At 40.5% G+C, this 26,270-nt stretch overlaps 1 protein-coding gene across 3 annotated transcripts in view; it reads right to left on the bottom strand.

The window, feature by feature from the left end:
- mid2 (midline 2) overlaps positions 1–26,270 on the bottom strand; it is a 205,968-nt gene that overhangs the window by 96,204 nt on the left and 83,494 nt on the right. Inside the window, exon 1 of one of the 3 annotated variants that reach the window (XM_038699504.1) lies at positions 18,645–18,948. The exons of 1 other annotated variant lie outside the window; for it this stretch is intronic. The gene's annotated coding sequence lies outside the window, so the exon portion shown is untranslated. Of the gene's footprint in view, positions 1–18,644; positions 18,949–26,270 lie in introns of those variants that run through there. One more of the 3 variants, XM_038699506.1, reaches the window with a different exon arrangement.

Below are 26,270 nucleotides of genomic sequence, written 5' to 3'. Positions count from 1 at the left end.
AAAAACAATTAATACATTATAAATATTTACAGCTATTGGATAAAGAGCTGTCTTTAAATAAAAAAAATATTAATAATCCCAATTTTCAGATTTTCCTAATTGTGAAATTTTATAAGTCCAATGCAAGGACACAGAGCATACCCAGCAACTGGGTTTGCTGTGACTGCATTTGTATCTATTGTATGACATTAGAGTACAAAGGTATTTTTATGCTTCAATTAGATCCAATAACTGTGCCAGTAGTAATGAATTCCACTACTAGTTTTAAGACATGACCTTGGGGAATGCCCCAAAATAGAAAACACAGATGTCACGGTTTTGTCATTTCATAATGTTGCAGACATCCAAACAATAAAAGTGTTTATTTTGAAGCACAGTCACAGTCCCCTGGGGTTACGGTTGCATGTGTATGAATTAACTTTGTTGACGCATGCATCAGTCTAGAGAAAAGGCATTTGTGGAACAAAGATGATTATCCTTGTATAAACAATCCATTTGTAAAAAAACAAATTGCTCCCCCTTGAATTGTAGTCGCACAGCTGCAGAGCCAAACGGGAGCTTAATAGACACTTGATGATGTTGGGATGAAGGGGCAACAGTCGAAACAAATCACCACCCCTAGACCTCTGAGCCAAACACGAGTGGACTCCCACTGCAGCTGTTATATTTATATATTTTTAAAGGGGCATTGTCAAGAGCAAAAAGCTCGACTTGTTGCATTTCTGGGTAGTAATGTTGGTGATCCTACATTTGCACCTAAATTATTCCTTTTTTAATCAAAATTTTAGGTACATTTTTATCTATTACTTTAGTTTAAAATCTGACACTTAGTGAATCTAATTTTCTATATATGTATTTTATATTATTTTTCAATATTGAATAGTATTATAACTCACAATCTCATTATCTAGGGGCGGCTCGGTGTTCCGGTGGATAGCACTGTGGCCTCACAGCAAGAAGTTGCGGGTTCAAACCCCGCTTGGCCCGGCCTTTCTGTGTGGAGCTTGCATGTTCTCCCCGTGTCTGCGTGGGTTCTTTCCGGGTGCTCCTAAATTCTCCTTAGATGTGAGTGTGACTGGTTAGTTGTCTGTGTGTGGCCCTGCAATGGATTGGCAACCTGTCCAGAGTGTACCCCACCTTTCGCCCGATGTCAGCTGAGATTGGCTCCAGCCCCTGCAACCCTGTACGTAGAATAACTGACTATAAGGCTCACTGGCATGGTGAAAGTCTAATATAGACAAAACAAACTAAAAGATTTCCTTTCAAACCTTGAGAAGTTGAAAATACAGAGCATATCATGGTCTGGATGCAAGCAATAAATCCTACTTTCTTTAGAGGATTTCAATTCAAAGATACAAAGGACGTGCTGAGTTGCAACCAGAGACAGATGTTACATATCTATCAAAGATACTTTGTCCCTGGGTGTAAAGCAGAATAAAAGAAAAATTACTTCAGGAAAGGCTGTGCTTCAGTGCTAGGTAGATTAACATGGCATGTGCATAAATCCACATCCATATGTGGATGCCTAACCTTAACAAACACAATGATATAGAAAACACACACACACTGAGTTTAAATCCTAGGTCACTACTTGTACCAGTAGCCTTCATTAGTGGCAACTGACTCAGTCTCAACACTGTGAATCTACAGTGAATCACTAGTTTTCATTGTCAGATCGACAGCATATCTGTAACCCCTCACCCCCCGCCCCTCCATTCGCACTCCCACTTCACTCTCTGTGCCTGGAAATCTATCCATCTCACTGGAAGCTGTCAATCATGGGTTTATCACAGAGAAAGAGGAGCGGAAAATCACATAGTTGAGGTTTAAAGGCTCCAGAGAGCAAGACGACAATGAACAACAGCAGCAGGGGGTCTTCCTTTTGCAGGGGCTTTGGAAAACACACCATTGCCATGTTTACACCTGTGGGATGTTAAAACTGGGGGAAACATTTATATTATATACTCATTATGGGAAAATGCTACCACTTCTCATGCCTGAAATTGTGCCTTTTGGTATAAGGGAGTGGGTGAATAATAACAGACATTTTTTGTGCAACAAATAGTTTAAACAAACCGCTTAAAGAAGAGTTCCATTGAAGCCACAGGCAATGAAGTCTTATTGTCTTCTAATATACTGCAGGTGAAATTAAAATCAAATGAGTGCAAAACTCCACTAAAGATTAAAGGACTAGTCAGAACAAACCATTTGCCAAACATATTGTTCTGGAGAAAGCTAAGAAAAAGAAGCTTTAGCTTACTGCATGTCATAGTACACAGCTGTTTCAGATTACACAGATAGATGGAGTACTTCACTGAAAAAAGCTTTGGGGAAATATTTGCTTTCTTGCTGAGAGTTAGATGATAAGATCAGGTCGATACCACTCGCATGTCTGTACACTGAAGATGAAGCTAGGGCCAGGAGATGGTTAGCTTTGCTTAGCACTAAGACTATGACAAACAGCTAGCCTGGATCTGTTCACTGGCAAAGTTAAAATCTACCTAGGAGTATCTCTAAATCTCAATAATTACCAAGTTTTATTTGTTTGTGTAAAAAAACAACACACATTGGGATTTTATTTGCTGGAGTATCTTTTGCCTGGGCACAATCACTTCCTGGAGTCTCAAAGTAATACAAAGTGATGACAAGACTCCACCATTTGTTGTTTTTACATTCAGTTTTTGTACAAATTAAACAAATGTGATATAACCTGTTAATTAGCGAGTTTCAAAGATGCTGGTAGGTGGATTTTTGTTATCTACGGACAGAGCCGGGCTAGCTGTTCCCCTCCGTTTACAGTCTTTATACTAAGCTAAGATATCCAACTTCCGTCTGTAGCTTCACATTTACTGTACAGACATACTGTGTGGTATTAATCTTCTTGTTTAACTCTCGTCCAGAAAGCAGTGCATTTACCAAAATGTCGATCTACTAGTAACCAGAGATGGGGACTCGAGTTAGAGACTCAGACTCGAGTGCGACTTAAGTCGCACACACAGTGACTTCAGACTCGACTTGAGACTCGTCCTCAAAAGACTTCAGACTCGACTCGGACTCGAGGTGCGAGACTCTTGAACAATGTTTATTTTTTAGGACACGTCTGATGAGCTTGCCGTATTCCCTCTCTCCATTACCTATAACCTGCCTACGTAACATCTGCTGCGCGGCCGCACGTGAGAGAGGACAACAAACACCTTTGGCTTTAAAACTTCATACAACAAAAGACCCAAACAAAGAAGCGCTGAACGCAAATATGTGGTGAGTAAACACCACCAGCTCAGCATTGGCCATCTAACGTTAGCTTGCTTCTTGCTTCAGCTATGACCTACGAGAGGTTTGCTCTGACTGTCGTTCGTTATGAAAAGATGAACGAGCATTTGTTAACTTGTGGTGGTCGATTAACGTAATTATTTACGTCCTGCTGGCTGCCATCACGTTAATTATTGCCGTTGGCTGGAAAGAGGTTACAGTTTATTGTTGATCATGTAGCCTAACCTTACAGTTTTATTTCGTTATAACATTACACTGGTATGAGAGTTTGGAGGGTGTGCTGACTTACAGTAGTTTAAGCTGTCATTGATTGTATTGCACATTATAGTTGTGCTCTGTGAAAAACAGGTTACAGTTTATTGTTTTGAGAGTCTGGGGGATGTGTTGATTTACAGTAGTTTATAAGCTGTCATTGATTGCATTGCACACTTTGGTTGTGCTCTGTAAGTTAAAAACAGGTTACAGTTTATTGTTTTGAGAGTCTGGGGGATGTGTTGACTTACAGTAGTTTATAAGCTGTCATTAACTGCATTGCACATTACATGGTTGTGCTCTGTAAGTTAAAAACATGTTACAGCTTTATTGTTGACCATGTAACTTTACAGTATTATTTAGTTAACTTTACACTGGGTTTGAAACTCAACAGGGTTTGTTGACTTACAGTAGTTTATAAGCTGTCATTAATTGTAGACGCATTGTACATTAGGCTACATGGTTGTGCTCTGTAAGTTAAAAACAGACAGATTTGTTGTTGATTATGCAACATCACAGTTTTATTGACTGACAGTATTTAATTAGCTCAGTCATTAATTGCATTGCACATTACATGGTTGTGCTCTGTAAATGAAAAACAGGTTAACAGTATTCCTTATAGCTATGAAGTTTTATTAGCAACCTGGATTGAACGCAGCAGGTGATACAACATTCGTAATAACCACGAGAGACTTGAGACTTGACTTGGACTCTTGCTCAGAGACTTGAGACTTGACTTGGACTCTTGCTCAGAGACTTGTGAGCATCTCTGCTAATTACTAATGAATAGTCAGAACGCTAACAACGCATGTGCCAATCACTTGTGTTACACATGTGTACAAACGGAGAAAGCTGAAAATAAGATAGCTTAACTTCCTTGGTGTTTCTACTGACATGAGGGTGAAAACATAAAACCTTTTGGTTAAACAGTTGCTTTAATGTTGTCCAGTGTGCACTAGAACAATAGTTGCTTGCTCAGGGTCTGCTACAGGCCAGCTGCATTCATGGTAGCCATCACATTGATTCTCCACAGTGGTTTGGGGCTGAACAAAGACAGATGCTATTCAACTGACAAGCCCTGCCTGTAGTCTGTGACCTCAATCTGCTGTGGACCTGTTGTTATGCAGTGAGCATTCCAAAAATATTCCCAAACAGACAAAAAGGTTCAAGACGCAAATAACAAATTAAAGGCTTTCTATGTCAGCTCACTCATGTGAAAAAGTAACACATTATTAATTAAAAAGCTGCAGAGAGAACAATACAGGAAAACAAAGCTGCAGATTTTTATGGAGCAGGGAAAATGTTCAATCATGGCAAGATGGCGGTTTGATTCCTCTCTCTACCTCGCACCCTGTCTTTCTAAAACAAGGGGCTTACATTCATTACTTTATGAGGTAACCAAATGCCATACCTGGAGCTAACATATGGCTTTCCATAGAGAACGGCTGGCCTGTTTGTATGATGTTGGTAAATCACAGACCTTAACACATTTTGGCGAGGCATACGTACTAATCAATGGTGCACACGTTCAAATGACTAATAAAAACTCCCTAACGCAGCCCAGCTATCAGAATACTTTCATTAGTGACCGTGTTAGCAAACATAATTCTCAAGCTGTGGCCCTATACAGGGCATTTAGCCTAATCACCTTAGCTGAGCATTTAAACCAGAAAGAAACGGGACATTGTTTGACTGGATTCAGTCGCATTAGTAGATTGTATTGCTGGCATATCTATATGCAATTTATTTTACCAATTGGGGTAAGAATATCCACAAGCATAAGACACATGTCAGGACTAGGCACTGCTGAGTTTTGCCAGACATCAAGAGACTACAGTTATTGACCGCTATGGTTTTGAAAAAAGGAAATGTGGCAGCCCCAAAAATGAGAGCTCTCTAGTTGACCAGTACACACTGAACTGCAAATATTATATAAGTGGGATCAAGCTGCACATTAACCTTGTTGTGTTACATTTCCGTGCAGTCTTTGACAGGAGCCATGTGTCTCAATGCAGCTGCTTCATGGGATAAAAAGGAATGCTTTAGCATATGAGAAACTAGCCAGGGTTCCTTTGGTCACCCCCTTTATTCTAGCTGTTTCCCTTCATCTTTTCCACTCTTCTTCCTCTACTCTCACTCTTTTTCCCACCTCTGCTCGCCCGATCTTTCCTCTCTCTCTCCTTCTCCTGTTTCCTGCCTTTCTCTCTCTGCAGAAGCCCTCAGAGCAGTCTGGTTTCACCAAACATGTGATTCCTATTCATAGAATGTAAACAGTAATGCAGCCAAGCCGGTGTTTCCATTTCACATTCAGTGCAGTTGAGCAGGCTGGATTTAGCTTAACCCTCTCACCGCCACATTGGAGACAGCTCCTATTACAAAACCAATTTTCAAAATAAATTATGTTGGTGGTGGTATTATGTTATCTTATATCACATTTGTCACGAGTGAACATCTGCACTGCAAATATTTGTTTCAAAAGGATTTAGTCTCTGCCTGCAAGATACATATCACATTTTTAAAAAAGATTTTCAACAAAAGCCACTTTTTCAATTTTAAGCACCGTACAGGCATCAAGGTCAGCCTGCTCCCTTCGACCACATCAGCAGAGTATGAAAAAGGCAGCAGACAGAGTTATGGATCAATATACACGTTAGCTTTCCCATTCCCTGGTTACCAATGTTAGCTCTTGATGGCAAAAACACTGGGACTGGGACTCTTGGGACAAGTTTTCTCAGTTCACCTCAGATGATCTCACAAGAAACTCCAATTATTATGTGACAGACTATCACAGCATCCTGAGCATTCTGCATGAATGACACAGTAGGGAACTGGTGTGTTGGTCCTGTTATTGACATATTGGATGTCATCCAAAGCCAGTTTTGGCACCGACATGATTTATTGTTAGTAGATTTATTAATATAACATTGAAATACTGATATTTTTGCATTTACTGTATGAACCATATATACAGTACATGTATGTCTTGGTATATAAATAGAGAATTGAAAGCTTAAAATACTACCTACTATACTACTATTCTACTAGTATATCATATTTGAATGCAAATTATTATTATTTTTTTAACAGGGTCAGATAATAAGGTGGACATTTTTATAAATACTATTTAACCCTTGTTTTTGAAATGTGTCTTACACTTTTAGTCATTATTCACTAAGGAAAAAATATTTCTTACATTTTAAAGCTGTTGTCGTAGGATTGAAATAAACTGGCCTATATACCTGCCTACCTTTGCGGACTGCCTGTGCACTCATTGCACATGGAAATGTGTTTTGGTAGGAGTGCCTTTGGGGGGAGGCCTGAAGGGAGGGAGTGGGATTTTTTTCAGTGGGACATTATGTCCCCCATCTTTAATGTGGAATTTCTTCGAATCAGGGGAACCAGACGAGGTGGCTGCATGTGCCTTGCTACAGGATCTTGTGTGTTTGTGGAGCTGCATATTCTTCTGCCTACATTATATTTAAAAGGGATTTTGAGGGCTGCCACTATGCCCCAATTATACATAAAATTAGCTGTGTTTGGCTTACATCTGTCTGTCTCTTACACATATCTAGTGCATTTAAATGAAAAATGTTTTTGTTTCTTACACATTACACAGTGTTTGTTTTGTCTATATGTTCACATGCAGGTGCGCCTCACAGTATTATAGACAAATATGACTCTCCAGGCTTGTCACTGTAGGTGCCGCTGGATGTGTGGTTGCATACAGCCACACTAATTTTCACAGCCGCATTTGTTTCCCATATTCTTTTTGCTGCCTGTCAGCAGTGCTGATGAGGGCTCTTTTGTGTGAAGGACATGTGCTGATGCAAGACACTGAAAATAAAATAAACAATCAATTCTTGTCAAGCACAAGGCCAAGCCAGACTTGCTAATTGGTTTAATACATTTATACATGAAGGCAGAATTAAATGAGATTTTCACAGGGTTATGACAGTGAGTAGAACACACCTCCTCTCTTTCACCCTCTACTTAATACTTCTGCCTGTTACAGCTTGGCAGCCTGTGGGTAATAAAGTTAATACTGTCAGACGTCGTCTCATCGGCTCTCTGAGGCTCTTTTGCTGCGGTGGAGAGCCTTATCAGGGCTCAACACAACACTGAGTAGCAACCATGCCCCTGCCTCACTTCATGCCGCTTCCATTATTCATGTGCATTTGCCCAGGTGAGAACAAACCAGGGATCAGAAGTTGGCAGAACAGCTTATTAGATATTTAGACGCAGCTGAGCATGCTGGAGGGAGGAAAGGATGAAGAGCAAAGGAGAACTGAGTAACTAACTAACTGTCAGCAAAGGCAAACATGTAATTGGGAAGCAGGCTTCAAGCTCAGTGGCTAACACTAGCCACTGTGGTCACAGTACTATCTAACCCTTAGCCAGTACTACGTAATTCCTCTATTCAAATATTTCCTTTCCTGCAGCACACTTACAGGACTTAGAGACATTACTAGTTTAAAACTGACCAGGGCAAGAAGAGACTGATTCAAAATCGTTTGTTTTAGGTAATTCAATCCCTCCCTCCCTCCCTCAATCTCAAGATCTTGTTCTGGCTCTCTATCTCCTTTACTTTGCTACCTGCAGTTTAAAATTCTGAGATGTACTTTTATCCTCAATTTGGCTACTGAAGCTTTTTTAAACTGAGTTTGCTCTCATACTCAAAGAACACTGACTAATATTTTCAAAAGCTAGTTCACCTTGAACATTGTCCAAGAGCTACAACACTGATTCGGTTTTATTTTCTATAACTACGCTCCACAGAACTCTGCAATAGCAATATATATTTTATATGTATATTTATTTAATATATTTTGGAGAAAAACCATTCCCCTACATGCACTGATAAAACTAAAATGACATAAAATAAGATGATAGAATGAAAAAGAACACTATGCAGAACTTCAGAAATCTATTGTCTTGCCTTGCACAAAACAAACTCGCTTGTATTGACAGATGACACCAGTTGAGCTTCAATTTTTCTATATATTCATTTGACTGTGAGTGTGTATGTGTACAAGAGGCGCCAAGTTAATGGCTTACCTTTTACTGTATTCTCTATATATATGCAAATAAACCCCACATCGTGTGCAAAAAGCAATCTTCGCACCACATAAACGGCACTTTCAGTTACCAAAAAGAAGTTCTTTTCAGTAGGAAATTGCATTCCCGGCCTCTGTACACCTATATTAGACTGGAAAGACTTTCAAGAAAACAATAGCCCTCTGTATGAAGATTGACGACATATTCCTGAAAAGTTTTCCCATTGCGAAAAACAGCTGACATCTTTAAATGCACTGGATTTGTGCTCTAAATGAGCAGGCTACGTGATCTGCAAGGTGGCCACCACTTTATAAGTAGCTTGCCAAACTGTATTAGCAAATGATCTTGTCCAACCTGGTGTTATTGATTCTAGAAGAGGCAGATACCCAGATCAATACTAAGGTCTGAAAGGCATCAACAATCCTGACCTCTCATGTGACAGCTGTCCTTACTAAGAAACGTCGACTGAAGTACAATAAATTTGTCTACTTGGAAATGACAGGAGTTTGGACACTTTTCCTCCTCACTGCAGTAATTTTGTGTGAAAAACCGACACACTTGCGGCTACAGATTCTGCTAGTGTGGGTGGTGATAAGACTGAGATAAAGAAAGACAAAGAGTCAAAGAGAGAATGTCTTGGTGGTGAACATGTGTGTCTTTGTGTATATGTGTGCGTGCTACCTCATGTGCATGCTGTTTCCTAAATACACCGGCAGCTGGGGTTCAATCTTCCAAAACATCGCCAAGGGAAATACTTTTGTACGCCTGATACAAAAAGTACAGATTACACATAGTCGGAGCAGCTAACCTCGTTTTTTGGGGACAATTCCCTTTCTCAATAGAGGTGTGTGTGTGTGTGTGTGTGTGTGGGAGGGGGTGTGGGGGGGGCGTCTGGACTCACATTGGCTGCATTATCCAGATGCAAAGAGAAATTTCCCAAAACTGTTAAACAAAGCTGAACTGCACTGAGTGGTCAGCAGTGAGAATAGGCTGCTTCACCAGAAGCCATTAAACACATGCTTTCCTGCTCCGAGCACAACATTCCCCTCGGGTCAAAGACCGCACAGTCGCCCAAAACATAATCCATCCAGGAGGCCCATTTGCCACTTCAACTGTAGTAGATGGTGCCATTAATAAAGCACGGGGTGTTTGCAATGTGTTACTAGGCTTTTCATTTATTCATTATGACCTGGGTGTCAAGGAAAGTGTGTGTGAGAGGGAAAGAGATAAAAAAAATACAGATGTAAATCCATGGTGATGAAAAAAAAAACACAAGGAGGTCGTGAGAAATCACCTCAAAAATAGATCACACACCCAGAGAGAGAAAAACAAAAAGAGGAATAAAGAGAAAGAGAGGAGAGGTGGGAGACCTTGCCATTGGTGTGACCCCAGGGAGGGGGTTCCTGTCCTCTATCTCGCGCTCTGGCTCTACAAAGTCAGAGCCTTCTATTTATACAGCGCTGTAATGTTTGGCATTTCCTTCAAGGGGGGAGAGTGTGAGCCATTGTTTTCCTTGGCAGCTGTTCGATTGGCTCAGTAGGCTCCATGCGTCCAAATGTCAGCAGCTCGTAGCTCCATTTGTTCGATGAGTTTTATTTAGGAATGATAAACAATCATTTGTTCCTTCTCAAGATAGGAAATCGCGTTATCATCAGTGGTAAGAGACGCGATACTTCAAAAGACAATAGACAGCTGTTTGAGGGATTTTGGTTTTTTCCCTCTAACCTCTAAAATATTAATAAGAGACATTCTGTAGGTTGCCTGTGTGTACATCCTGAGAGAGGCAACCGCACTACAACACACAGCTGTCCGAAGCCAGCACTGAACTTACTGATTTCAGCAATAAAGATGTCACAATTATATGCAACACATTATCATTGGAAACACGCTCATTTGAAGTGTAGAGTAGTCACTCTAAACTTAAGACAAAGAGAAAAACACAGGCAACATCACAGAAATATGTAGATTTATGCATCCAAAATTCTAATGTGAAAGCCCATATCAAAAAAAGGGCTGCATTCACTTGGGCTAACATGGAGTTAGCACTTACATACTCTCTAAAATATTTTGAATAATGTGTTTGTGAACAGAGACAACAAAAACACACTCCCCCTCACTGTGGCCCTGCATCTGAAGCTGACATAAATCAATAGGTTGTTAGTTAAACAATAGCTGCCCAAAATTTAAAAATAGCCATTCCCCAGGGCACAGCAAAACCAAAGAGAATAATTGTGAAGGTTAACAATGCCGACTGCTATATCAATATTGAACTCAACCAAGACTGTAAAAAGAACACACACACACACACACACACACAAAACCCCTGAGCTCAGTCCAAGGCAGGTTCACGAGAACTCCCTCTCAAAGTAATGACAAGTCTGGATAAAATGGTCGTGTTCAGTAGAGCAATTTCATATTTTCAGGAACTAATAGTGTTACAATATAACCTCCTGCAGGCACTGACAGATGATTTAAGTTTAGCAGTGGGTCTTAGGAGAATATGAGAGATTCCTAGAGATCACTGTAACTATCCTATCAACCAGCAAGAGAGGAAAAGAGGTGCTTTTAGAGAGAAGGCATTCCTTAAAGATGCCTGCTGGGTGGATGAGTGTGTATGATGAAAGTATGTATGTGTCTGTATCTGAGTGCATGAGTAAGTCGGGGAATGAGCCATGTTTCTTTTCTTCCTCCTCTACCCCAATGACCCTTTGTCCTTGTTCTGTGTTCTGTGTGGCTATTAACCCCCCTCCCAGAATCCTCCAAACACCCTTGAAGCTCAAAAATCTTTTTTCACGCCTCCTCCTGTTTACACCTACCCTCTCGATCTGTCTCTTTATAGTTATTTCTTCCTCTTTCACTCCCTCTCTCTCTCTGCCACCGTTTTCCAAGACCAATCTCACTATTTTTATCACAACTACATGCTAGCCTGAGCTGGCATTAGTATAGAGATGTTCGTTATAGCAAGCTGCACGCCTCTGTGAAATGGCCCAGAAATAGACGGAGCGTTAGTAACAGGTTTCCACTATAGTTACAAACCTTTAAGAAAACAATCTTCTAAAGCAGTGACGTCTGAAGTAAGTTGGCAATGTTATTCTTGAGTACTACTTTATGTTACACATTTTGTAGAATCTCCCATAACATCCTCAGATAATCCATTGATCCATGATGTTTAACTACGTATGTACAATATTTTATACATCCCCGGGGAGAGCTTAGCACCTCCATGCCTCCTGCATCCCAGAGAGAAGGGGTGCGACACTCTACCCGACAGAGAGGCTTCTGGGGTAGGTATGATGACGGCAGAGCTGGGCCTGATCTCAAGTTCCTGGTGCCAGCAGGTGAGATCATGGGAAACGTGCGTCGCTGAAGGAGTATACACAGGCAGCTGGCTGTGAACTAGCGTGTTGGGAGGTTGGCCACCACCTCAGCTCAGCTGCTGCTGTTAGGCTGGGGTGGAAAAGCCCCCTCTTTCTTCCAGTCTGGGTGGATTCTAAGGATGTGGACCTCAGTGTTTTGAGGTTTGTCTGTGTTTTGCACATGTCAAAGCAAAAGGACAATCTAAGGCTGCATTCACACCTACAGTTCGACTACATTTCTGTATTTAGTCGTTTGGTTAAAGCTGTTCAATTTCAATCAAGTAATGTTTTACAAATATGAGGACTCTAAAGTGGATTCATCATAAAACATATTTTTGCATGTTTACAAGTTTTAATATTCTACCGATACATTTCAATTGTCTCATCTCTGCTTTCACATGATTTCAAAGCTTCTCACAATTACATATTTCCTACATCACCATACAATCCCTAACAAACAACTGGATAAAGTTGTTATGTGCTCATTGCAAATATCAATACTAATTTAAAATTGATCTCTCCTTATTGAACTAAGCATCTGTACCTCTTTTCAAAATGTACGCTCCGGCTAACTAACTGAGACTTGCATTTCAAATAATGTGAGTACATTTATTCAGTGTCATCTGAATTCAAATAATATTTTTCCTGACCTCCCAAAACAAATGTGCAAACATTGGAGGAAAAGCCTCAGAATCAACATCTTCTAAATGTCCTTGGTGTGAATGCCGCTTTAAAATAAGAGATTGTTATTGTGGCCAATGTATCTGTCCAATAAGGTGCAATCTAGAGAGCTCCCTGGCTAATTAAGTTTCAAATGGCACCACCCTCAAGCCAATAGACCTAAGCTGTAGCAGGAGCAATGGCAGACAATTTGATTTTTAGCCTCATGGGATTCCAACGCAATTTAATGCTGTGTAATGTTATCCAAACTCTCAGGACATTCAGCCTTTACACAGCCAATAAACCTTTAACGGAGTAAAAATGTCTAAACAATTCACCTGTTATTGTGACTGATCTATGTAGCAAAGATCTGTTGCAGACATGCTCCACAAAATCATTTATTTACTGTTCAGGAACTGTGTATGTAATCTGTTATCCATATGTACAACACTTTCATTAATGTCAACTGAAAAGGTTTGCACTGTTGGTAGATGACAATGTCAGGGAGACGGAAAAAATAAAGACAAGGAAGGAAACTGCCAGCAGAGGGAGAAATGTAAAGACAGGAGTGAAATACAGCACTACTTATCCTCCTCCATTCTTTTAGTATATTTGGGTCTTCATGTGTTTCAGATTATTGAGTTCCAAATTTTTCTTTCCTAAGTGAGTGGGTTGTTGAATCTGGAATCAGTGGACCCTATAGCCCTGAACAAAAGCCTGGACCTCTGCCTGCAGCCTATTGGCTTTCACTGGTTTCCCTTGAGAGACTGGACCATGTTCTCTGCCTCAACTAGTTTGTCATCTAAGCAACACTGGCCTCCACACATGTAAAGTTATAACTTAATAAGCAATGCTTCGTATCATGTGATCCATTCCTGGCACAGTATATATAATTTGGCTTATAATATGTTTAGAATTACTAAGCAGCTGGAGCTCTATATCATCTTAGGGGCCAAGGGTGGTACTGAAGTGAGTCTGTTAACCTCTGGTCCCAAGTTTCCTTTCAAAATATGCCCACAGTCCATTTTCATTCCTAACATATAGATTAGTAGCCAAAATCTTGCAAGCTCAGTTTATGCTTTGAGGTATCAGTCTGGAAAACATCCACCAAGAATCGGCTAAGAGAAACAGCTGGAAGCCGGACCAATCAGCAAACTATGGGATGTGGTTAAATACTGACCAAATTGAATGCAAAGCAGCCTAATTTAGGTCTATGATGCCTCCGGCCAAAGCAAAGTCTATTGATCCTTGCCAGACCACAGAAAGTAAAGTGAAACATATAGGCCTGCTTTAGAAGGCTAATAGTTTAGTACACAAGCCTTCAAATTTAAGTACAACTATAAAAGCTGAGACATCCAAAAACATAAAACGAGTCTTTGGTTTAACAGCAGAGAGCATAAGATTTTCTTCATCATTTCACTATTCCTTATTTCTTTGCACTCTGTTCTGCTCAGATGGCATTGCATGCCAGATGACCAGCTGGGTGCAACTGCTTAGTCCCTGTCTGAACTTGAGTTGAAACAGCAGTAATGTAGATGTTTCTTTAACGCCCAACCAGCATAACCATAAAATCATATTAATATTGTTTTTGGCCAGAAGGACAAAGTTAAGCAATGTGATGGCATGCATGACTACTCTTTGCTGATCCACATGCAGTGCGAAATATATCTGGGGAGACAGGCAATGCCTCTCTTGGCAGCGACCTTCATTGCACTCAGCGCAATGAAGAGATCAAAGGAGTCTGGAGACAAAAACAGGAGGCAATCTGTCACACCATACATCCATCCATGTAATGTCTGCCTCGACTCCCACATCCATTCCCTTGATCAATTCTATATCACATTGAATCCATTTCCCCTATTAACGAATGCTCCCCAGGAAGACTTGGCAATCTGTTAGTCACATTCAGTTTTTATGCCTAACTAATTACCCCAGCTTTCACATATACATTGCACACATTTCACCTCCGTCATTCTATTCGTAACTGTGACTATATAAAAGTGAGTAATTTTTTTCACTGCAAACAAGGTCGATTGTCTTTATTTAACTAATATGAACAACATGAAGGCATTTACCCATGGGCACGACTGTCAGCCACTCAAGGCTCAACTGGGTTGCCAGTTAATGCCAACTATGTGTGACGCAGTCTGCGGCAGTAAGAAAGTTCAATCTGAGATTGGGGGGGGTATTGGCCTCTTCTAAAACAGTTGCTGGATAGGGCCCAGGAATGTTACTACTGTTCCACCTGTTTTGACACCTCCTATTTAACATACAGTAGCTAGCCACGCTTTCTTCTTTGCTGCTGTGCCAACTCTTGAGGTTAATTTGAAGCTTGTTACGGATCCCTGTGTTGTTGTTGCATTTTTGAAACTTAGATATGTAGATATCTTTTGAAAAAGAGCTTTCTGTCAGTACACACGCATCGGCTGCTGCTTTATACAACTCACGGCAGCGTGAAGAGCATTCAATGCTTCAGTACTCCCAACACATCACTTTTGTTCCCACCATAAAACCATGTTCTCTTGGGTATTATTGCTATTATGAAACATACAAATAATGGCATTTCATCCTACAACAACACAAACACTGAAACCAAACACCATATTAAAACCAAAGCCTTCTTCAGCTGATTAAGGCCCAACATTTGCCAATACAAAAGCGTTTTCTCAGCTCATCTATACTATCCATATGTGCACAAAAAATATGGCCAAGGGTAAAAACTCAGGAGCACACGGTTTATTTAAGGGACTGTTTGTTCGTTCGTTGAGATGATTTATGTGAACCGTAGAGAAGCATTTGTACAATTGCTTTGGTCTAGATTTGTTTCATAAAGCTGGGACACTGCGAGGAATGTTAAGGCATGGAGCAGAAGGCAGAGATTTGAAAACATCGGGAGTGCAGATTCATGGCTTCTCTCACACACTGGGGTCGTGTCTGGCCTTTGGAGGGTGGGTTGGGAGGTTGTCATGAGGGTCAGATGATGTTATGTACTAATACAAATATTACTGGCAGCAGTAGGAACTTCAGATTGTCTGTTTCAAAGTAGGGCTGCAACTAATGAGTATTTACATTGCTGATTAATCTGTTGATTATTTTGGTTTATAATAAAATGGTGAAACATATCCGTATTTCCCAAAGCTCAACGTGACGTACTCAAATGTCTTGTCCACAACCCAAAAATATTGAGTTTACTTTCACAGAGGAACATAGAAAGCAGAAAATATTCACATTTAACAAGCTGACTTTTTTCCATAAAAAAAATACTTCTAATCAAAATAGTTAATCAAATAGTTGATTAATTTAATAGTTGACAACCAATTGATTAGTCATTTCAAAGTTTCATGGAAGACTTTCAAGACATTTAATACCATTTGGAATTAGATGTATGACTTGTGTCACCTCTGAAATGAAGATGGAAAAAAAAAAGTCAAATCAGTACAGGTCTGCCTAAGTTGTCTTATTTCTAAGCTGCTCAACACATATTTAAAAATCTTCAAGGGCTTTTGAGGACTCGAGTAAAGGTGAGGAACACAATATAATTTATGATCTGATAAGTACTTGCAGACATCTTATTAATCAGCTAAATCTCACAAGCCACGTAATGTACAAATGGCCAGAGGGCAATCAGAGATATTTTTTTAGACAAGCAGCACTGTGGGAAGTAAGGACAAAATGACGGCAATTACATGTCTGGTGCTGTTTTCTTCTATTAAGTGGTGTAACTGCTGTGGCATGTTATTAACACCCTCTTACTTTCAGATTGTTGCACTCACTCACTGCATTTTGCTTATCATTCTAACTTCTTTTCACAATTCTGCATTAAAGAAAAAGGTTCTTGTTGTAGCTTTTCCTCCCTACACATGCATACGCGCACGCACACACACACACACACACACACACACACACACACACACACACACACACACAAAATTGCATTGTGTGACGGCAATAACATTAAGCCTTTTGCAATCCAGACCAGTTACATGACATACAGCGTTAAAATGTTGTGTTAATGAACAATGTTAAATGTATCTGCTGTTCTCTGTGAAAAGACAGAACTTCAGGCACAACACACCAAACAAAATAGGTTAATAGCAGGAAAAGCAGACACAAAACAGTGAGCTTTGCAATGTACCTTACTGACAAGGAACGTCACGCCCCATTCCTCAGAGGGAGAGAAGAGAGAGACTTAGACAGTGGGATGGAAGGAGAGAGACAGAGACAGATGATTGATGCATGGATAAACCAAGAGAGAGAGAAATGAGAGACTTGGAAAAGGAGGTAGGGAAGGAGTATGACAAGAGACTTGGAAAAGGAGGGAGGGAGGGAGGATGACAGAGACCACAGGAAAGCAACCCTAAAGATAGACAGGAAAGAGAACGTATGGTTTTTGAAGTTATAAGGGGCAGCCTGGAGCACTGACCCTGTCCTTGTCTATTTGAGATGGAAGCATATGAGTGTGCCGATGTGTAATCGGCCTGATGAGCCATGTTGTGTAATGGTACGAGACAGTTCACCCCCCCCTCCACTAAACTACTACTACTATAGTGCACTTACGGGATGTGCACAGGGGCTGATTGGGTTTGTGCTCTTAGTCCACCTTATCATGGTTTTGCTTTGCTCAAACAGATGGCACAGGCACACACACAGAAAGAGAGAGTGTATCGATCTGGAAACACGACTTAAGACTCAGCAAAGAGGCACTGATTTAAGTACAGGTTAGACCCACATAAAAAGCAACAAACTACAGAAGATTTACTGGCTGGCAGATGTTCATCTCAGAGCAGCCTAACAACACGCACGTTCCCTGTGAGCTGAGCTCAGCAGGATCATCAGAACATAGTTGAGTTCAGTGTTTGGCATTCAGCACCTCCTGAGCTGAATTATGTGAGGTGACACTTCAACACTCTCCTGACTTTGTGCATTTCATCACAGTTTGACAGGGTATTAATTTCTGGTGCACCGGCTTACTTCAGTGCTACCCAGTGGCAGTGTTCATTGCTTCGGATAAGTTGAAATTAGAAAGGAAAGCCCTCTCCGTAAAAAGCAACATATGCAATTATGTCAAACTAGAATTATTCAGGGAGACTTGTCAGCTCTTCAGCAATCCTAAGATGTGAAAAGTGAAAATCAAATCTACAATTAATTAATGTTAAAAAGATATTCCACAAAAATCACATCATAACTCCCACTAAGAGCATTACAGTAATATTACAGTGATACTACAAAAATGTTCCGAGAACTCAACAAGGTTACTACTTTGCTATTGAAAGAATGTAGAACAAGCTGGACTTACTGGGGGTGCCTTAAGAACCATTGTCTATATATCATTCCTAACAAAAATGAGATTGAATGTAAATAACCAAGATATCTGTGTTTCATGGTGCAGAGAGCCTACAGCTCCACAATGAGCCTTTAAAAACCCTCAAATATGCAGAGGGACACATGTGCTTATTGAAACTGTTCCACATGCTTTGCATGACAGCAACACATGAATCTATCTGCTGAATCATTCTAATAACAAGTCTGCAATCATCTGCACAGCAATCATGGTCTTATGGGAGTTACAAAGTACAACGTATTTAATTTCACTAAAATGACTGGAAATGATCCTGGTGTGGGGAACACACAGTGCTTCACTCTCCGCACAAATATCTACACAGAATTACTGCTGTCAAATATGGTCTCTTACTAAAACAACAGCACAAGTCTGCCCATATATGGAATAACATCAGTTTGGGTCCGCGTGTCTTTAGACATGACAACACAAGAGGAGCCCTTTCCATAAAGTGTGTACGTTGGAGCATTATACCAGCAGCATGCTTTAGCAATGTTCAGATTCTGGTCCATTCAGGAGAAAGCTTACAGAGAACACATCAAGAAAATCCCAATGGATGGCGGAAAAAATAACCACTGGTTCGCGTTTCTAGTCCCGGGGACCTCTCTCACCCCAGCGCGTCTGTGCGCTGCCACAAACCTGAACCCCACAGAGCCAGACCAGACCGAACCAGACACCTCTCTGCGCGGAGGGGAGGGGTTTCAGACACCTACCAGCTTTACATGCCGAACACTCTTTTCTTCTGTCATCTTGAAAGTAGCCCGAAATGAAGTTGAAAGAAACGCCGGATGGGACGAAAAGAGGGGGTTTGAACCTAGTCGGGATAAGACTCCTTCTCCGCCAAGTCTGTTCCACTTGGCGCAACGCAAAATACCAGCCCCGGTGCGTTCTGTCAGTGGGATGCACCGCTCCGCTGGCGACAGCTCCCAGGCAAGCGGTATCTTCAACTTTGGAAAAATGAGAGAGGGAACGAGAAACACTGAGAGCGCGCGCGCGAGAGAGTGAGAGAGAAGGGGGGGAGGAGAGAGAGCGAGAGAGCGAGAGAGCGAGAGAAGGGGGGGGGGGGGAACCGAGCAGTCAGACAATCACAGGAAAGCGGCTCCTCCTACCCATACACTACAAAAAGCAAAAGCCAGCAGATAGAGAGGCTTCAAGCTGTGCACGTTACTGTAACGCACTGCTGTGTCGTCTTAGAACTAGTTTAATGTGTGCGTTAGCATCAGACTGCGCGTCACACTGGTTCATGTAGTTCATTGGATAATGAAATTTAAATCTGTGGGCAACTTCAGTGAACAACTATCGATTTTATGGAATGAAGTTACTTCGTAACCATACCAAACGGTTTAATAACAGAGGCAGTTAGAGATGATTACAGATGTTTTCCAAGCCTGGATGAGGAATGAATTAATGGCCACAATTCCTCTTCATTTTCTTATCTTGGAAACTGATGCAACCCTGGGTAATAAAGGGGGCTTCAGATATTGAAAGTCCTACCTTATTCATTACTATCAATAAATACAACAGGGAGGTAATACCCATGTTCAACTGCAAAAAGGCCCAAAGGCGGCAATTAGAATATTCATAGATTTTAATTTGGACGAAAGTGGTTTATAATAATGGCGATATCACACTTCAATTTCCTGGATTAATTACTGTGCATGTTTATGTGTGCAAAGTAATGTATGTGTGTTTTATTGTGTGTGCAATACTACTCCTACAGTTTGTCCATTAGCCTACTTAATGGTTTATACATCCCAAATTCTTTTTGCAATATTCCTATACAGGATTCTATAGGATGTCCCACATTCTGGAGGCATGTACGATACTATACAAAAAATATATGAGAGAATCACCATCGCTTTGTTCTGAGGAGGTGGGTGGGTGTCTATGGTCTGCAGGTGTGTGTTCTCCTGTTTTGGTGTGTGTGTGTGTTCTGGGAAACAGTGCAGAGGTTAAGGGGGCTTTGCAGAGCTTTACAGCAGATTTCTCTAGCGTGTTGTTGCTACTCTCTGCCAGCCTGTCCTCCACCTAACACTGCTTGTAATAACACTTCTCCCCCGCGCATTGATCCCTGCATTAGGGCCCCATGCACCGTCGGCGCCCCCTAATAACAGACAGATGCAGGAAACAGTCAGAGGAATGTAATATTGATGTAAATATTACTCATAACTGATCACATACTGACACTCAAAGTGTATTTGACATTTCAACAAACTGGTGCTGCATAAACAGTGTTTAAAAGCTAAGTTCAAAGGATGCTTTGAAGAGTTATTCCCTACTGTTACCCGCCAAATGTCTTATCACTGTTGGTCATGTCAAATACCAAAAAAGCATCATCTCTTATCAAAGGCCTTATCAAAGTAGCCTTGACACATAGTTCCAATAAACCAACCTTTATTGAAGTCACCTTTGAGGCATCATTGGAAGTTTTAAGAGATCAAAGCAGGCAGGATTATTGCCTGACACTAATATGAAAAACATGTATCTAATAGTTCACCACTGAGTCAAATTAACCTACAGTGTAAAAAGAATCAGTGGCAAGAGGGCGTGACACGGTAGGTAGGCTGCTGTGGGTAAACAGTGCCAGACAGGGTGTGGCCTGACAAGCAGGTGTGCTCTACGACTGTCAACAAGAGCCAGCACAAATCGTCTGAGAGCCTGTCTATTTCTTTAAGCTTACTGTTTACTATATTTATCTGCCTATTAAATATATCTACAAACGCATGCATGCCTTTTCTTGTCTTGATAACTGTTTGCGGACCCCCTGTCTTTGCCAAACCCTGTCTTCCTGTATGCAGCAATGTCGGCCTCCCAGTGTGCAAATCGTTCTGCTGATCTGTTCTGCACTGTATGTTCAAGTCTGTCATCTCTTTATCTGCTGTGCTTGTTTTTCTATCAAGATATGATGGAAAATCATGTCACTGTGAATCCAAGGTGGTGTTACCAGACAAACACGTGTAACGATATTTTAGTAGAATCGCAGAATAACAAAAATGTGTGGCAACTCAAAGAGTGTGAATCTTAACTATAGTTATGTTTTACTCTGGAACAACAATATTATTTTACAAACAAACTGAAGTAATTTGGTATGGTTAGATTTGCCTGTTGTCACAAATACATATGAGCAGTTGCTTTTTTCCTTGGTGAACAATGCAAAAGATGATTTTTTATTATTAATGATTAATGGATAACATTTTTTTCCATCTACACTCATACATTAGAATTTATAAAAAGAACAGTTTTTCTTGAGTACATGGTTGGAGCAAGCTACAAGTGAATTTTGAACTTTAATTCCCAGCAGGAATATTTTGGATTTTAATAGGTCTTTTACCCTTTAGCCTAACAGAGTGGTTGGCTGATTGACTGCACAGACTTAGCCTGGATCCAGCCCCAGGCATCCGTCACTGCTGTCTACACTCAGAGATCCTCACTGACCACGTGGACATCTGAATTTTGTGACTGGTAGTCGTCTCCTCTGAAGGCGGCTTCAGCGTCCAGCACTCTAAATGAACTCTAAGTACTAATGTATGTTTACTCATAGCTTGTGCAAAGCAACCACTTGCTGCTGTGCTGTGACTGGTCAGAAGATTGCTATTGACATTTTGATAGGAGCCCAATTACATTCTTTTTTTTAGTCTCTCACTCTAGCTTGAGCCACTGAGACTCACTTGCCACTGCAGTACTAGCTGGCTATTACACCATACTCCCATGGGATTACACCAACAACAGCAGCAGCAGCACGTATACAACATTACAAAATTATACGAGTTGTAGCATGTCATTAAAAAAGCAATAAATAAAAAACAAGAAAAGTCAACTCCAGTCTGCCATTACACTGACATGACTCACTTTTCTTACAGCACACAATCAATCTAACATGCCATTATGATAATGCAGGTTTACTCAATCATCAGTGCTTAGTTAACTCTTTTGCTGCCATACTGCACCCGAAAGCTATGTCACTTGCTATGTCACACGGTCACTTGCTGCTCCTGCTGCTGTCACTGCAGCTCTTTTTCGTCTAGGCCCACATCCATGTTCCCCTTGGGAGGACGTCATAATCTCTATTCCCCACTCCCTGCTTTGCTGAGTTGGGCACTTAATTGGGGGTAGTGATGAGGTCAGAGCCTAGATACCAAATATCAATGCAATACAGAGTATAGATTTACATAATAACCAAATCCTCTTGAGGTGGCTGACAAATATGATTTACCTTTTTGGAAGTGTTGGACTTCGGTTGGGAATATCAATTCTGCATTTGGAAGCTTCAACTGTCACAGCACCTGAAATTATTCTTAAACAAAACAATTTGTTTACTTTGGCCAATGTTGCTGGGACACTTCTAGTCAGGGGCAGACTGGGACAAAAATTCAGCCCTGGCACTGTAGCCATGCCAGCCCACCTTACCATGCATCCCCACGAACACACATTCACTACTTAGGCTAGATTTGTGTACACATGGTGAAACAATATAAGCAGTAGGCCGACTGTATGTAACAGCAAGGGGTCACTTTGTGTTGAAAAGAGATGGTGACATAAGGTCTGAGAATAGGTGTGCAATAAAAGATTTTGTCACGAGAACAAGATGAGACAATATTTTAACACTGTTTCTCGAAATATTCGTTGATGAAATATTTGAGTGGAGGGTCCCAGGGGTCCTCCTCTAGAAGATTTTGAGCATTAAACTCTTAATTTCCTGCATTCTGGAGACATTTTCGGCACCAATTTATGGAGTAAATGTCTTTATTTCTATTAATGGCAGCACAAAATTTAGGTGTCAGGTGACAATTCAGAATACAACAATAAAATGGAATATAATGCAGTAATCAGTAGCTTTTTATCAGTTACTTTCTTGGACAATGCACATTTGTTTCTTCTATAATTAAATTTCTTTGCATGTTTTCTTATTGTACAAATAAGATTCTTGTTCCAAGCTATTTTTCAGAACATATTTAACCAATTTTGCTTTCAAAAAGTGATGGGGACATGTCCCCAGTGACCCTAGTGTAAATGACACCAATAGTAACAGATTTGTAAAATTTTATGTATGTGACTGGCACACAATGCTCACTAGTTTTTTAAGAGCACACGTTTATTACAAATTTACACAATCAGTTAAAACACTGGTTGTCCATATGAGTATGTGTGTTTGTCTGCTGTTACTGTCTTTCTTTACAGCAGAGTTGATTACAACCTGAACATTTTTGTGTGACTGTTTTCTTCCTTCCTCATTTTATATCAGCCTAGAGTACAATCACCTGAGGTCACTGATTTTACTGTACCTGTGGTAATTGTATTGAACCAGGATTTGTATTACTGTATTTAAATAAAAAAGGTTGCCTTAGGAAACAAGACATGATGAAAAGTGTGATGAATACTTGTAAAAGACAAAGGGTTTGTGACAGAATGAGGACAGGCTGGGCAGCTAAGGCTGTTGTGGTCAGTAAACACACTGGCCACTGGAGACTCGGCCTCACTATTGTGCTACTGTGGCCCAGGCATGGGGCATATTACATATCAAATTAACATCAGCGCCAGTCCTTAACAATGTTTGGACACACACACACAAACACACACACTTAGAAGTGCACACTTGCATGACAAATCACCAACACCACCAAACAGTGTGTGTCCAGAGGAAATGCATCAGCTCCTCTCTTCCTCTTCCCTCTCCCAGCCTTCAGCCCACAGCTCATCAGGGACTTATTGTACAGCACCAGTCTGTCTGTGTACTGCAGCAACATGAAGTGATTGGGAAAAACACCCACTGCAGACACACTGAAATCTTTGTTCCCTTCAGAGGATAGGAATTTTGGAATCTCAAGAGAGTGACCTGATGCCTGCATGCATATCTTTACTATTGTGGCGCGCTAACGTATAAACTTCTCAGTAGCCGGGGTGATCATTTTATTTTACTCTAGTTTTACTGAATTGTAATAAATTAATTTCTTTGATTACAATCAAATATTGTTAACCTAGCGAGAAAGCTGGGAGATGTACTATGGTACTGTGAACATTTTGAGCCACCTCAGTCTCATTTGGCAACAAACGTACCAGTACCAGTAAATGTACCAGTAATCAAACTGCGCCTCACAGAGCAGAACAATAATAGTCAAACAATTTCCCATTATTTTAGTGTGATAAAATGCCACAGGTTGGCAGTAATTTTAAATGTAGTTAAAGATAGCATCCTCTAGGCCATCCTTTTCTTCATTTACATTTGATTTCCTCATAAACAGATCAATGAAACACTAAAGGGGTGTGGCATTGCTCCATCAACTTTCCATTAGTCTCACCGCCTCAAATCTTTTAACCAATAGAGTCAGGCTGCAGACATTCTCTTTTAACTGCCACCTACATAGACAAAAACACAATTTATGTGACTTCAGCTTCAGCTTCAAAACTTTTTCATGTAGAGAACTGGTTGCATTGTGGGTTGTTCAATGTTGGCATTTTGACCTTCAGGGTGTGCTTTACCCTCTGAAGCCCTTAAAGTCACAGTTAAACATTGTATGCAACTTTAACTGGTCACTTAGCTGGATGTAAACTAATGTAGCTACATGTTCCCAAAGAGTCAGTTCTGTTACTGTAGACATACTGCCTTACGTAGAATGGCTGAATCCATACAGTTCATTTCAGGACTTAGTTTGATATAGATATTAAAGGGATGCCTAAATGTGTGGTTGTACATACAGTAATTAGACAGGGAACAGGTCAGATCATTGTCTCATGGTGACAGGACACATTTATTGTTGGTATGAGAACACTAGACTGGAGCTGGCAGTGACTGAAGACACAGTGACCCCTGTCTGATGAAATAACGCTGTGTCCTTCGAATGGCAGCGGCTGTGTGCGTGCACACGTGTGTTTATGGGTGCTCAGCGGAGGGAATGCCCAGACTTTCTTATCACATTCACATTGTCTTCTTCTCCCTCTGGCTCCACACCAAGACAGGCTGGAGCCGAACAGAGGCTGTCCACAGACGCCCAGACAAATCTAGTGACTACTACTGTGTTTCTTTGTACCAACAGAGAGAGAGAAAAAAATGGAATGGAAATAAAGTGTCCACCTTCCACCTGTTCACACATTCTTTATAAGGTCATTTGTATGGACATAGCAGAGATCCGTGTTCTGCCAGGTTAGTGCGTGTTTGTCATTCATAGCATAAAACCCATCTGTGAAATAAAAGAGACACTATTGTTCAACACCATGCAACACAAGCAATGAGAAGAATTTAAATTTAAAAGGACTGAAATATATTCAGACAAAATTATCATTTTAACTTTATTTGACCTTTGCAGCCGAACCTTTATAGCACACATTGATGGGTATAAACAGATAGCTTTTAATAGCTTTTAAAGCCACTCAACACTATTTATCATAATTACAGTGCTTATATAGACAGTAACATATACACCATCATTTATATTAGATAATATTGGGACAATAGAACTCAGATGCAATTAGGGGTTTGGGCCACCTCATTAGGATTAGAAGAGTACTAACGCACACAGCCAATTTGTCAAAAATAGTTGGATGTCTCATGGAGACTCCAGCTTGAAACAGTCTGTACATTTTTAGACAGGCTTCCAGTACTTTATTTATTAATTTTTTTTACAAATGTATATTATATTATATATATATATATATATATATATAATACTATTGAAATATTGTAATATTAATTTAACTTGAAACTTTCAGGAGAGATACTTTATCAAAATACCATTATGACCACAGCGCCATCAAAAAGAAAAAAAATTAGCACTAGAGCCATACAAGAGAAGTTAAAAAATGAAACTGGAAAAGAGCAGATGGACAACTTTGTAAAAAGAATAAATCCAAAGCAGCCAGCACACAGCAGCGCAGAACGGCAACGCTATCCAACACCAAGCATTCTCTTTGTAAGCCAAACCAATACTTATGTAACTTCATCTGCTAGGCTTTTATCTTAACATGGCCCTCTGAGACATTTAAAATAAATCTGGAGTGAAATCCAGCTTTAAAAACTCGTTTCCATCATGTCAAGTTCATGTTTTCTGCTTGAGTTGCTGCCCGGCTTGGGCGCACGCAGCTCGTTGTCAGCTGTCAAAATCTGTAGGATCATTGGTGCTGCTTTTTTTCTTCTCTCTCTCTCTCTCTCTCTCTCTCTCTCTCTCTCTCTCTCTCTCTCTCTAATGACGCAGCAAGCTGAGTTTTGGTTTACTATAATACTGGTGGCCTTGTAGCACCAGACTGTATCACAGGTTTGTTTCCAGATGCCGGAGGATGACTTGTTTGCGTGTGTGTTTCAGAGGGTTTCAAATACTACCCAACTGGGACACATAAACATCAGTTAG

This window comes from Micropterus salmoides, unplaced genomic scaffold (genome assembly GCF_014851395.1).
Source record: "Micropterus salmoides isolate LMB-PRFRI ecotype aquatic unplaced genomic scaffold, ASM1485139v1 Ms_hic_scaffold_5, whole genome shotgun sequence".
NCBI lineage: Eukaryota > Metazoa > Chordata > Actinopteri > Centrarchiformes > Centrarchidae > Micropterus > Micropterus salmoides.
Note: the sequence above shows the minus strand (reverse complement) of the source record. Positions and strands in the feature narration are given on the sequence as shown.